Source organism: Malus sylvestris, chromosome 1 (assembly GCF_916048215.2).
Source record: "Malus sylvestris chromosome 1, drMalSylv7.2, whole genome shotgun sequence".
Classification (NCBI taxonomy): Eukaryota; Viridiplantae; Streptophyta; class Magnoliopsida; order Rosales; family Rosaceae; genus Malus; species Malus sylvestris.
The window spans coordinates 4300315-4315014 of NC_062260.1; positions in this window are offsets into that span (position 1 = coordinate 4300315).

The following is a 14700-nucleotide window of genomic DNA, read 5'->3' on the forward strand; positions in this document are numbered from 1 at the left end:
AATCCTATGATCAGGAACGTTTAGGATATGTATACGAAAGAGAATGGTCTCATGAATATAACTTCTTTAGATCGCATTCTCCCAATTACATATTCCTTGGACTTATCGTTTAAGCATATAACATTTATATGAGATGGCTTCAAACAATAATCTTTGCCCTTTATATTAAACTATATTAGTTTAACATATGAAATGTCCATAAAGTATCATCATATGATTGGTTTTAGGGCACATTTCCAATAATCTCCCACTTGCACTAGAGCCAATCAGCTTGGTCATCAATGATGACACCTTTTCTGTAGTCATTTAAAAAATGGCTAAGTAGTAAGCCTAGACAATGGATATCTATATGTTAACCATAGAAGCAACCTTAAGAATAACGACGTCACCATTATACATGATTCTTAATCATGTGGTTTAGTCTCTCATTTGAGTTCGGATCTTGATGAGACCTTGATTCCCTGGCTTGAGCTATCGCCCCATTAGTGTCATAGTGTGGGTTCACTGGAGACACTTTCTGGTTGGAACCGAACAGAGAGTTCATAAATGAACTTTCCCATCCAAACAACATTGTTGTAAGCTACTATATGGCAATATATTTTGCATTCACAATGGAACACACTAAAGTCATTACTTTCAATGTTTCCATCCAAATATCTCTTTAGTCATAATAAAAAGATACCTAATTATCTCTTCATTCATAATGAAGAAACATCCAATGATGGATTAGATTCATAATCTAATACATTTACGCTTCCATTACGTTACTCTAATTCTTCCTCATTCTTTGAGGAATATATCCTTTAGTATTTCTTAAATACTTAAGGACTCACTTGACAGTTGCCATGGTTCTGATCCTTGGGTTGCACTGATATCAATATTTTTCATACAATATGAAATACGTAAATCACCTTTCTGCGTATGCATAAAGGATTCTATTTATGAATTATGTTTCTTTAGGAGTCAAAAGGGTATGTTCCCTTTGAGAAGAGCAACTTCCTAGTCTCACTAGAGTTGTCCTTCTGATTGAAGTTTATCATCATATGAGAAACTTCCTAGCATCTTTTGTCTATCATTAGGGCTTGATATAATCCAATTATATCCTAAAATATATCATTATAGATTTCCATCCCATGTTTATAGACTATGTCTCCCATATACATTCCATCGTTATAGAATGTTTAAAGTCATAACTTTAAAGAAGAAGTATTTTTTTCATTTCCAAAATTAATATATCATATATGTATGTATATATATATATATTCAAATTTAGGAACATGATTAACTCCCACTAATCTTTTGTAAACCTAGTAAACAAAAGATTCATTTACATCTTTATGAGAAATCAAACGATTTGATCTTTCTCTCATAAGACGCTTATAGCTCCCACTAGCTTGCTAAGATTCATGATGGATGGATCTCTGTCTTGTGATTCATAGTTTCAGACATATATTATCAAGACTATCTTAATAATGGTTTCGGAAACCCATATTATGTCCAAATATTGAATCACCATTTAGTTGTAGCTAGCAATCTTTGAATTAATTGAAACCAAGACTATGTCAAAGATGGTTTCTTCCAAGTCAACCATTCTCTTTGATTGTAGTCACCTTAAGCTACCAATTAGCTATGAAGGTTTCATTATTTCGGGTCAAATGGTACTTTACCATTTCCTTGAGTATTTGTCGTATATACACTCAATGTAGTCATAAGGATTTTCATTCTTATTTCTTTCGAAATAAGAGGTGTAACTCTATGACATAGTCATAAAGCTCAAACCATTCAACTGAGACAGTTTATAAATCCTTCTCGACTACCTTGGAGCTTGTGGTGCAGGAACTAGGTTGTTATATTTGTTGATTATCATCTTGTCTCTCAAAGAACCCATTCTTTGAGTTCTATCTCTTGTTCATTTGTGCTTAGGCAAATCATATTGTAGGATTACAATGAACTACCCAACAAAACAACATTTGTTAGTTGGTTTATAGAAGTGATATCCAAAGGTTAATTTAAGGACATCCACAAGATAATTCTCAAACAAATATTGCTTATTAGCACACAACCCCAAATCTTAACACGATTAAGACTTATCTTTCTTTCCAACTACATCCTATGGAGTCATGAAAATTTTGGAAGATCTTCTAATTGACAATCATATTGTCTTAGAAGTATATATCCTTTATATGGGTAATTGATAACATCCAACAAACTAAATCGTATTCAAGTTCCTTCTTCTCCTAATGGAGAAATCCATTATCTTATGATGCTTCTTTCCTTGATATCTTTCAAGGAAACTGTTCTAAAGTGTTACCTTTCCTTGGATTAAATCTAAGGAGGTAAATACTTTAGACATCTTACTCATCAACTTACATTCTTGAATTCTTTGAAACATTTTGCAAAGTATTCGGACTTGTGTTTATTCAAAATAAACGATAGTCCAACCGAGAGGGATCTTCGGTGAATGTCATACAACATGAGTAGTATTATGTTGTGGACAAACGCCACTAACATCTAAGTAAATTAACCTCAACAACTTTGTGATTCTTTCTTCCTTTCCAAAAGAATAAGGATTCAAACATTTTGCCTCTATATAATTTTAACAAGAAGGCATTGGATCCAGATCTAACGATCCAAAGCATCCATCTATGACCAACTCGTAATTTATGTTTTAGAGGTATCACAACTCAGTTGGGATTAGTCACTACCTTGCAACCTTTTGGGTTTTAAGCATCGTTATATTCTAAACAGTTAACACTACCATATCATCTCTACTATAGAGATAATCAATTAGATTACAATAATCTAATCATTCATTAATAAAGAACAATGTTTTGTCAAACAAAACATTTATCCATTTCTCATACGGAATTAAGTTCCTTTATTCAATTGGAATGTAAAGACAATCTTTGTTTTTCCATTTTCTTTGGTAGTTCATATGAGGAAGTAAGTACTACCTGCTTTCGCAGAGATCTACATTTGATTCACGTTCCGAATGTGAAGTACTTTCTCTTCTCTTATTAATCTTTTACTTCTTATTAGCCACACTTTTACAACGATTATAAAACATAGTTACTAATATAGAATCAAGCATTCAAGTAGAAGAACCAACAGTTTTGAACTATTCAAGAACAATTTACAACACCTTCGAAAGGTGTGTTCTTGACACTTGCAAGACATTTCTTGCAAATACCCCTTCCAATGTCCATCCTTTCATAAAGAAAGTTTGTTCCCTTGGAGTTATTTCGCCTTCTTCATTTGACTTCTCCTTTAACTACAATAGTCATGGTCCCTAAACTCCCACTATCTCTCTTGAAACTCATTTCAATTGTGTTATACACATTAAACAATTTGGAGAGCGTGTGGTTGTTGTTTACTATATAGTTTACAATAAACTTAGTGAACCATTTGGATAGGGACACAAAAGTGAAGTCCTTGCCTAGTTTCCGTCTCGTGAAGTGGTTTAACACTTCAACACTCAATGATTCAAAATCATCACAAGTCCTTGTTGATGGACTATTTTTGTCAACCAACCATTATGTTCTAAACATAATTACAAACTTTCAAGAGTTGTTCAAGGAAACTCTCATTTCTTCATAAAACAATTTGTAAGTGAAGAATCATGGCACATAAAGTGTCCATGCCCTTGTCCTTACTTCTCAAGTTCTTTGTTCATTCAACAAAGAAACAAGCACTAGTGTTTGCATTAACTGAGGGTTGTTCAAAGCAACTCTTATTTCTTCATACAACGATTTGTAAGTGAAGAACTATGACACTAAAAGTGTCCTTGTCTTTATGCTAATCTTCATAAGTTCCTTTGTTCATATAACGAAGGAATAAGCATTGGTTGTTTGTGTTGTCCTCTTTATGATAGACTTATCTAACATGTTCTTCCAATGATACATTATTAATAGGAAGATTGTGAGGATGAGACTACTTAGGTACATATACAATCCATTTAAGACAATCTATGGGATTGTGGTACCAAGTCTAGAAACTAAAGCATTCAGCTTTTCTTTGTCAAGTTTTGGATAGCGTTTGCAAATATATTGCTAAACAAATACATAAAGAATATAAATTGATTGATTTTAAGCCATTTGATCCGGGTCTTTAAATCAAATAGCACCACCCACTATTTTTGGCAAATTTCATATCCCTCATCGGAATTCGAGAGTTTTGAAGGAAACTCTTAGTAGGGTATGGGAGACTCATAATTACCAAGCCCACCTCATAATGATATGATGTTGGCTAGCATCAATAATAATGAGAGAGTATGCTTACTCATTTGCATCTATTGCAAGTACCCATCTTATTTGGCCTCTAGAGAATGAAGCCTCATAATGAGATGATGTTGGCTCCATTGCACTTAGTTAAGTCATTCCCACCATGCAAGTTCGAGTAGGGGTTCAAGAACAACCTCACAATGATATGATGTTGATCATTCTCGTTACCTACCTTCACAACATCATGTATGCATATAGAACTCCTCCTGAGTGTAAGCACGCACTTTGTACTCCCCCATGATAGGGTGAAGTCGGTGTACGAGTCACAAACGATCGGGGCCTATCACGGTGGAAGGCCATGAAAGAGTGTTCAAAGCACTCTCATGCTTATCAACTTAATAATGGTTTGGTTGAGGGTTTTAGGTCTCATCACATATAAGCATGCATTTTAATCTTATTAAAACAATTTGGTCCTATTTCAACTATTGGTCCATTTGATTGATTTAGTTGTATATGATAGTCCCACTATGCCTGTAAAACGGTTTTTAAAGCAAGAGTATATGGTACTACTAACATAAGGTTTGCATTCATTTATGGACTATATAGTTGCCTTAGGGCCTTAGGATGACTATGAACCTTTGATTCGATCCAACACGAGCCTAGTGTTGAATCTCGGTCTAGGGATGGTGATTGATTTTAGTTACGCGTTAAATCACATTAAGGCGTGTTTTCTTATTGGGCGTTGGACCCTCTACTTCATTTTCATGCATATCAAATAAAGCAAGAAAGAAGTACTTCAAAGTAAAGAAGAGCTTATGCTCTTTTACAACATTTGATCAAAACAAATTACTTTAAAGTAAAGAAGAGCTTACGCTCTTTTACAATATTTGATCATATCAAATTACAACCAAAATCTAATCTACACATTCCCATGGTTCAAACAAATTTGAGACAGCCTTTCACATAGCTCAATTATCATAAGCTTAGGTTCATATCACCCTTTCTTTAATTAATTAACGCTTTAACTAATTAAACTTGAATGCAACACTTTCATTTGGTTTTTGTTTCCATAGAATTGATTTAAATGGAGCTAAATGAAATGAAAATCCAATTCTTATTTAAAGATACAAAACTATTTTGTTCTCAACTAATTTGGGCCGAAAAGCAATAACCTCAACCATTGGGCTATATTGCAAAACATAAACTTTTGAGGTCCCTTTGTAAAAACACAAAAGTCCACTACTTCATGTAATTACAACTAGAACCCAAAAATTTCATCAAAATACAAAATCTTCATTAAACGAGCAAAACATTTTGTCCTTTAGTGATTTTGGGCCTTTACGTTAAAACGTAAACTTTCGGGTCAAAGTACAAATACACAAAAGTATTAAAGCTTTATGTAATTGCATAAAAACCCCAAAAGTACCCTATTTAATAGGGTGGCCGATTTTGGATGAGAGATGGTGTCATAAAACTTTTGAATTTTTCAACAAAAGTGAAAGGTGATGGGTAGGTTTGAAAAAGTGATTTTCATAAAACATGGTTCCTTGAAACAAGGAAAATGTGTAAGTGATTGGTATGGTGTTGATTGAAAAAGGACAAATCATGTCATACCATTTATTACAATAAAGTCACACCAACCACCATAAACAAAACTTTATGAAAAACATCAAACACTTTGAATCAAAACACCAAACCTTTGTGTTCTTGGTTAGAACATAACGAGAACAATGAAGAACATCCATGAAAACCCATAAGAGCTCCATGAACATTTTTCACCCAAAGACACCCCAAAAACTCTCAAACTTAAGGGAAAAAAAATATTACCATACTAGGGTACTTAGGGGTTCCTAATGTCACTTTAAAACACTTTTAACAAGACAAACATGAACCCAAAAATCCACCCTTTGGATTTGGCCGAATTTCCCCAAAAACATGGCACCAAATTTTAGCTCCAAAATTCATGCTCATATGAACTACATCTACAACATTTGAGATGGCAAATTTTCTAACAAAATTTACATTCAAAGAAGCAAGAATAAAGCTTGTAACAATTACAACATTGAAATCATAAACTATGAAAATACAAAACCCCAAAGGATTCACCAACTACTAGACCTAGGCTCTGATACCACTTGAAGGAAATTTTGTGAAAAACATGTTCATTTGAGCAACATCAATGGCATGCAATTAACAATTAAAGGCAGAATCATGCTTCTATGCACTCAAAACAAAACATTACCCATGAAATTCAAAGCCTAGTAGAAGGGTGAACCAAGACTCAACTCAAGAACAAAGTGAGTTGAGAAATCTTATACCTTTGTTGATTCCTCTTTCCATAAGCAAAGGCTAATCACCCAAGGAGAGGGCATTCATTCCTTGCTTCTTAGCTCCATGGATTTCTTGGATGAGGATGGTTGAAAGGATTCTCCAAGTTCCCAAAGTTGAGAACCTCTAATTTTTCCACACCAAGGAGAGACTCGAAGAAGAGATGAGTGACCTTGGAGGAGGGAAGATTGCTAGCTAATCTCCTCCATGGGGGCCAGCCTCCTAGAGAGAAAGGGAGAGACATTGTGTTCTCATCTTTTCTCCAAAAGAAACCCTAAGGATGAAATGGCTATAAAGTTCCCTTTATACCACCTCACAATGGAGTGGCAAACTTGCAATTGAGCCAAGTTCACTACCCCTCTCTATATGGCCGGTTTACCCATGCCTTTGGGTTGTTTTGGGCTTCTTGAATTTTTTTTGTTAAGTTGTCATACAACTTATGTTGGAAATGTGCCCTAAAGCCAATCATATGATGATACTTTACGGACATTTCACATGTTAAACTAATCTAGTTTTACATATAAAGGGCAAAGATTATTGTTTGAGCCGTCTCATATAAATGTTATATGCTTAAACGATAAAGTCCAAGGAATATGTGATTGGGAGAATGTAATCTAATGAAGTTAGATTCATGAGACCATTCTTTCGTAGACACATCCTAAATGTTCCTGATCATAGGATTGTCAATTGGGCATTGACAGTCCGTAAAGATCGGTACGTACTATGTCTTCTCTCAGGGAGAGTGATTAGTCTCGAGTCATTGGTGTGTGTGACATCAAGACAAGTACGTAGGTGCTCAATAGAGAATGAGTACACTGAACGTGATCAACGAAGAGTTCTCATATTCCATGTCACATAAGAACTCATGGTTGGGATAATGCAAAGTAGTCCTTTGACCTGAGGCATCACAGTTGTCTTGTGGTTAAGTCCTTGATCTTTGATTATGTCAAAGTCACCCCCTCGGGGTGTCCACGGCATCGTTGGGGTTAAGCCACTTAGCTATGGAGACAAGTGAATGCGCAACAAGGAATCTCTAACCTTCAAACAGTTGAGGGAGAATACTCTATGATATGATTTGGAATCTCTGGCCAGAGTATGAATGAGATTAGGGAATGCGTTCCAAATCACATTCAAGGAAATCATATAAGCAAACGATTTACATTGGATAGTAGACATGAGTAAATAAACTATCATACCAAACAATGTGGTCAAGAGTATTAGATTAGAGAAGGACCGTATTGCATTTGTAATCCCGAACTGAATAGGTTCTCCACCTCTTCTGATTAGCTTGGGTAACCATGATATGCTGCTAGGTGTCACTCATGGTTTGTGGAAGCCCTAAACGTGTGTAATCACTAAAGGGAGAATTGAAAATAGTTTCAATTCACAATCGATGTAAAATGGTTTTAATCGCCCACTACCTCGCTAAAAGGAACCTAATGGATCGCACACCGTAAAAGGTAGAGATTGGAGATTAAACGGAAATGAGTAAGAATGATTAAATGGTTTAATCATTTATTTATGGCAAGGATTAATTAATATGTTAATTAATCAAACGAATAAGTTCGTTAAAGATTTCGGGATAGTTTTGGACCTTAAGGCCCAATGGGCTTCGAACGTCAAGCCCATTAACTTAAGTTGTATGACAATTTAATGAATGAAGATTCATTAAAGCCCAAAAGCCCAAAATCCCCTAAATGGCCGGCCATGATGAAATGAATTAGGGTTTTGGTTGTTTAGGTCACTTAAAGAAGTGACTATATAAATGATTTTATAGCCAAATATTCATTAAGTGATTAAGGGTTTATTTTGGGGGAAAATTGGTGAGTATTGTCTCTCCATTTTCTCTCTAAAGAGGCCAACACCTTGGAGGGTACATCTAGCAATCCTACTACTCCAAGGTCATTCATTTCTTCTACAATCAAACCTTGGTGAAGAGACTTAGAGGTTCCCTATTTTGGGAACTTGGAGAAACCTATTTTTCCATCCAAATCCATGGATCTAAGAAGCAAGGAATGAAGGCCCTATCTCTTTGGGTGATTAGCCTTTGCTTATGCAAAGAGGAATCTACAAAGGTAATAATTTCAACTCACTTTGTTTTGAGTTGATTATTGGTTCACCAATCTACTAGGCTTTGAATTTCATGGTAATGTTTTGTTTTTGAGTACATGCAAGCATGATTCCGCCTTTAATTGTTAATTGCATGCCATATGATGTTGCTCAAATGAACATGTTTTTCAAAATAAATCCTTCAAGTGGTATCAGAGCCTAGGTCTAGTAGTTGGTGAATCCTTTTGGGTTTTGTAGTTCATAAGTTTATGATTTAAAAGTTGTAATTGTTACAAGCTTTATTCTTGCTTCTTTGAATGTAAATTTTGTTTGAAAATTTGCCATCTCAAATGTTGTAGATGTAGTTCATATGAGGATGAATATTGGAGCTAAAATTTGGTGCCATGATTTTAGGGATTTTCGGCCAAATCCAAAGGGTGATTTTTTGGGTTCATGTTTGTCTTGTTAAAAATGTTTTAAGGTGACTTTTGGAACCCCTAAGTACCCTAGGATGTTAGCCTCATTTTGAATGATAAAAATTTGAGTTTTATTGCATGAAAACATTCATGGAGCTCTTATGGGTTTTCATGGATGTTCTTCATATGTTCTTGATGTTCTTGCCAAGAACACAAAGGTTTGTGTTTTGATTCAAAGTTTTGATTTATTTCATAAAGTTTATGATATATGTTTTTCAAATGATTTATCATGTATTTAAAGTGTTAAATATTTGTATAAATGATGATGGAAACATCAATCATCAAAACATATATTATTTTTATGAAAGTATTTAAAGTGTTAAATATTTGTATAAATGATGAAAGAAATATCAATCATCAAAACATATATTATTTTTATGAAAGGTGAAAGCACTACTTGATTGTTTTTTGACAAAACTAATAAATCAAAACACCCACCACTCCTTTTTATCCCTAAAAACCGGCCACCCTAATAAAATAGGGTATTTTTGGGGCTTTTATGCAATTACATAAAGTTTTGATACTTTTGTGTATTTGTACTTTGACCCGAAAGTTTACGTTTTGACGTTAAGGCCTAAAAACGCTAAAGGACAAATTGTTTTGCTCCTTTAATGAAGTTTTGAATTTATTTAAATTTTGGGTTCTAGTTGTATTTACATGAAGTAGTGACTTTTGTGTTTTTACAAAGTGACCCCAAAAGTTTATGTTTTCGCAATATGGCCCAAAAAGTTGTGGTTATTGCATGATGGCCCAAATAGGATGAGAACAAAATTGTTTTGTCTCTTTAAATGAGAATTGGATTTTCATTTTGTTTAGCTCCACTTAAATCAATTTTATGGATACAAAAACCAAATGAAAATGTTGCATTCAATTAATTAGTTAAAGCGTTAATTAATTAAAGGAAGATTATGAACCTAAGCCTAATATAATTGAGCTATGTGAAAGGCGTTTCAAATTTGTTTGAACCATGGGAATGTGTAGATTAGATTTTGGTTGTAATTTGATTTGATCAAATGTTGTAAAAGGGCATAAGTCCTTCTTTACTTTAAGGTAATTTGTTTTATGCAAATGTTGTAATGAGCATAAGCTCATCCTTTACTTTGAAGTATTTCTTTCTTGCTTTATATGATATGCATGAAAATGAAGTAATTGGGTCCAACGCCCCTAAGACAACACGCCTTAATGTGATTAAACGCGTAACTAAAATCAATCTCCATCCCTAGACCGAGATTCAACACAAGGCTCGTGTTGAATCTAAACAAAGGTTCATAGTCATCCTAAGGCCCTAAGGCAACTATATAGTCCATCAAATGAATGCAAACCTTATGTTAGTAGTAACATATACTCTTGCTTTAAAAACCGTTTTAAAAGCATAGTGGGAGTATTATGTACAACTAAAACAATCATATGGACCAATAGTTGTAATAGGACCAAAATTGTTTTAATAGAGATTAAAATGTATATTGATATGTGATGAGACCTAAAACCCTCAACCAAACCATTATTAAGTTGATAAGCGGAGAGTGCTTTGAACACTCTTTCGTGGCCTTCCACCGTGGTAGGCTTCAATCGTTTGTGAATCATACACCGTATTCGTCCAGTTCTGGGGTTGCAAAGTATGTGCTTACATTCAGGAGAAGCCTATAAACATATGATGAAGTGAAAGGTAGGCAACGAGTGTGGCCAATATGGAGTTCTTCTGAGGCCATTCTTGAACCCCTACTTGAACTAGCATGGTGGGAATGACTTAACTAAGTGCAATGGTGCCAATATGGAGTTCTTCTGAGGCATCATTCTCTAGAGGCCAAACGAGATGGGTACTTGCATTAGTTGCAAATGAGTAAACGTACTCTCTCATTATTATCGTTGCTAGCCAATATGGAGTTCTTCTGAGGTGGGCTTGGTAATAGTGAGTCTCCCATAACCTACTAAGAGTTTCATCCAAAACTCTCGAATTCCAATGAGGGATATGGAATTTGCCAAAAATAGTGGGTGGTGCTATTTTGATTTAAAGACCCGAATCAAATGGCTTAAAATCAATCAATCTATATTCGTTATGTATTTGTTTACCAATATATTTGCAAACGCTATCCAACACTTGACAAAACCGAATGTTTTAGTTTCCGGACTTGGTACTACAAAACCATAGATTGTCTTTAATGGCTTGTAAAAGTACCTAAGTAGTCTCATCCTCACAATCTTCCTATTGATAATGTATCATTAGAAGAATATGTTAGAAAAGGTCTATCATAGAGAGGACAACACTTTTAATGTCATAATTCTTCAATTACAAATTGTTGTATGAAGAAATAAGAGTTGCTTTGAACAACCCGTAGTCAATACAAACACTTAGTGCTTATTTCTTTGTTAATTGAACAAAGAACTTGAGAAGTAAGCACAAGGGCATGGACACTTTATGTGCCATGATTCTTCACTTACAAATTGTTGTATGAAGAAATGAGAGTTGCCTTGTACAACTCTTGAAAGTTTGTAATTATGTTTAGAACATAATGGTTGGTTGACAAAAATAGTCCATTAACATGGACTTATGATGATTTTGAAACATTGAGTGTTGAAGTGTTAAACCACTTAACGAGACGGAAACTAGGCAAGGACTTCACCTTTGTTTCCCTATCCTAATGGTTCACTAAGTTTATGGTAAACTATGTAGTGAACAATAACCACATACTCTCCAAATTGTTTGATGTGTATAACACAATTGAAAAAGGTTTCAAGAGAGATAGTGGGAGTTTAGGGACCATGACTAATGTAGTCAAAGGTGAAAGTCAAATAAAGAAGATAAATAACTCCAAGGGAACAAACTTTCTTTATGAAAGGATGGACATTGGAAGGGGTATTTGCAAGAAATGTCTTGCAAGTGTCAAGAACACACCTTTCGAAGGTGTTGTAAATTGTTCTTGAATAGTTCAAAACAGTTGGTTCTTCTACTTGAATGTATGATTCCGTATTAGTAACTATGTTTTACAAATCGTTGTAAAAGTGTGACTAATAAGAAGTAGAAGATATATGAGAGAAGAAAAGGTGCTTCACATACGGAACGTGAATAAGATATAGATCTCTGCGAAAGCAGATAGTACTTACTTCCTCATATGAACTACCAAAGAAATTGGATTATAGTAATCTAATTGATTGTCTCTATAGTAGAGATGATATGGTAGTGTTAACTGTTTAGAAAATAATGATGCTTAAAAACCCAAAAGGTTGCAAGGTAGTGACTAATCCCAACTAAATTGTGATACCTCTAAAACATAAGTTACGAGTTGGTGAAACAAGGATGCTTTGGATCGTTAGATCCGGATCCAATACCTTCTTGTTAAAATTGTATAGAGGCGAAATGTTCGAATCTTTATTCTTTTGGAAAGAAGAAAGAATCACAAAGTTGTTGAGGTTAATTCACTTAGATGTTAGTGGCACTTGTCCACAAACATAATATTACTCATGTTGAATAACATTCACCGAAGATCACTCTCAGTTGGACTTTAGTTTATTTTGAATAAACACAAGTCCGAATACTTTGTAAAATGTTTCAAAGAATTCAAGTAATGAAAGTTGATGAGTAAGACATCTACAGTATTTACCTCCTTAGATTTGATCCAAGGAAAGGTAACACTTTAGATAAGTTTCCTTGAAAGATATCAAGGAAAATAGCATCATAAGATAATGTATTTCTCCATTAGGAGAAGAACGAACTCGAATAAGATTTAGTTCGTTAAATGTTATCTATTACCCATATATAGGATATATACTTCTAAAACAATATGATTGTCAATGAGAAGATCTTCCAATATTTTCATGACTCCATAAGATGTAGTTGGAAAAGAAAGACAAATCTTAAGCATGTTAAAGATTTGGGGTTGTGTGCTAATAAGCAATATTTGTTTGATAACAATCTTGTAGGATATCCTTAAAATAACTTTTGGATATCGCTTCTATAAACCAACTAACAAATGTTGTTTTGTTGGGTAGTTCATTGTAATTCTACAATGTGATTTGCCTAAAAGCAAATGAACGAGAGATAGAACTCAAAGAATGGGTTCTTTGAGAGACAAGATAGTAATCAACAAATATAACAACCTAGTTCCTATACCACAAGCTCCAAGGTAGTCGATAAGAATGAAAATCCTTATGACTACATTGAGTGCATATATGATATATACTCAAGGAAATGGTAAAGTACCATTTGACTCGAAATAATGAAACCTTCATAGCTAATTGGTAGCTTAAGGTAACTACAATCAAAGAGAATGGTTGACTTTGAAGAAACCATCTTTGAGATAGGCTTGGTTTCAATTAATTCGAAGATTGCTAGCTACAACTAAAATGGTGATTCAATGTTTTGACATAATATGGGTTTCCGAAACCATTATTAAGATAGTCTTGATAATATATGTCCAAAACTATAAATCACAAGACATGTAAGTTGTAGAGATCCATCCATTATGGATCTTAGCAAGTTAGTGGGAGCTATTTGCATTTTATGAGAAAAGGATCAAATCGTTTGATTTCTCATAAAGATGTAAATGAATCTTTTGTTTACTAGTTTTACAAAAGATTAGTGGGAGTTAATCATGTTCCTAAAAATTTAAATATATATGATATATTAATTTTGGAAATGAAAAGAATACTTCTTCGTTAAAGTTATGACTTTAAGCATTCTATAAACGATAGAATGTATATGGGAGATATAGTCTAAATACATGGGATGGAAATCTATAATGATATATTTCATGATATAATTGGATTATATCAATCCCTAATAATAGACAATGGATGCTAGGAAGTTTCTCATATGATGATAAACTTCAATAAGAAGGACGATTCTAGTAAGACTAGCAAGTTGCCCTTCTCAAAGGGAATGTACCCTTTGACTCCCATTGAAATAATGCGTAAATAGAATCCTTTATGCATACGCAGAAAGGTGATTTATGTATTTCATATTGTATGAAAAACATTGATATGAGTTGTACCTAGAACGGTACAAGATGATATCAGTGCAAGCCCAGGATCAGAACCATGGCAACTGTCAAGTGAGTCTTTAAGTATTTAAGAAATACTAAAGGATAAATTCCTCAAAGATCGAGGAAGAATCAAAGTAACGTAATGGAAGCGTAAATGTATTAGATTATGAATCTAATCCATCATTAGATGTTTCTTCATTGTGAATGAAGAGATAAACAGATATCTCTTTATTATGACTAAAGAGATATTTGGATGGAAACATTAAAGTAATGACTTTAGTGTGTTCCATTATGAATGCAAGATATATTGCCATATAGAAGTTTACAACAATGTTGTTTGGGTGGGAAAGTTCATTTATGAACTCTTTATTCGATTCCAACCAGAAAGTGTATGACACTAATGGGGCGATAGCTCAAGCCTGGGAATCAAGGTCTCATCAAGGTCCAAACACAAATGAGAGACTGAACCACATGATTGAGAATCATGTATAATGGTGACGTCGTTATTCTCAAGGTTGCTTCTATGGATAACATATAGATATCCATTGTCTAGGCCTACTACTCAGCCATTTATGAAATGACTACAGAAGAGGTATCATCACTGATGATCAAGCTGATTGGCTCTAGTGCAAGTGGGAGATTGTTGGA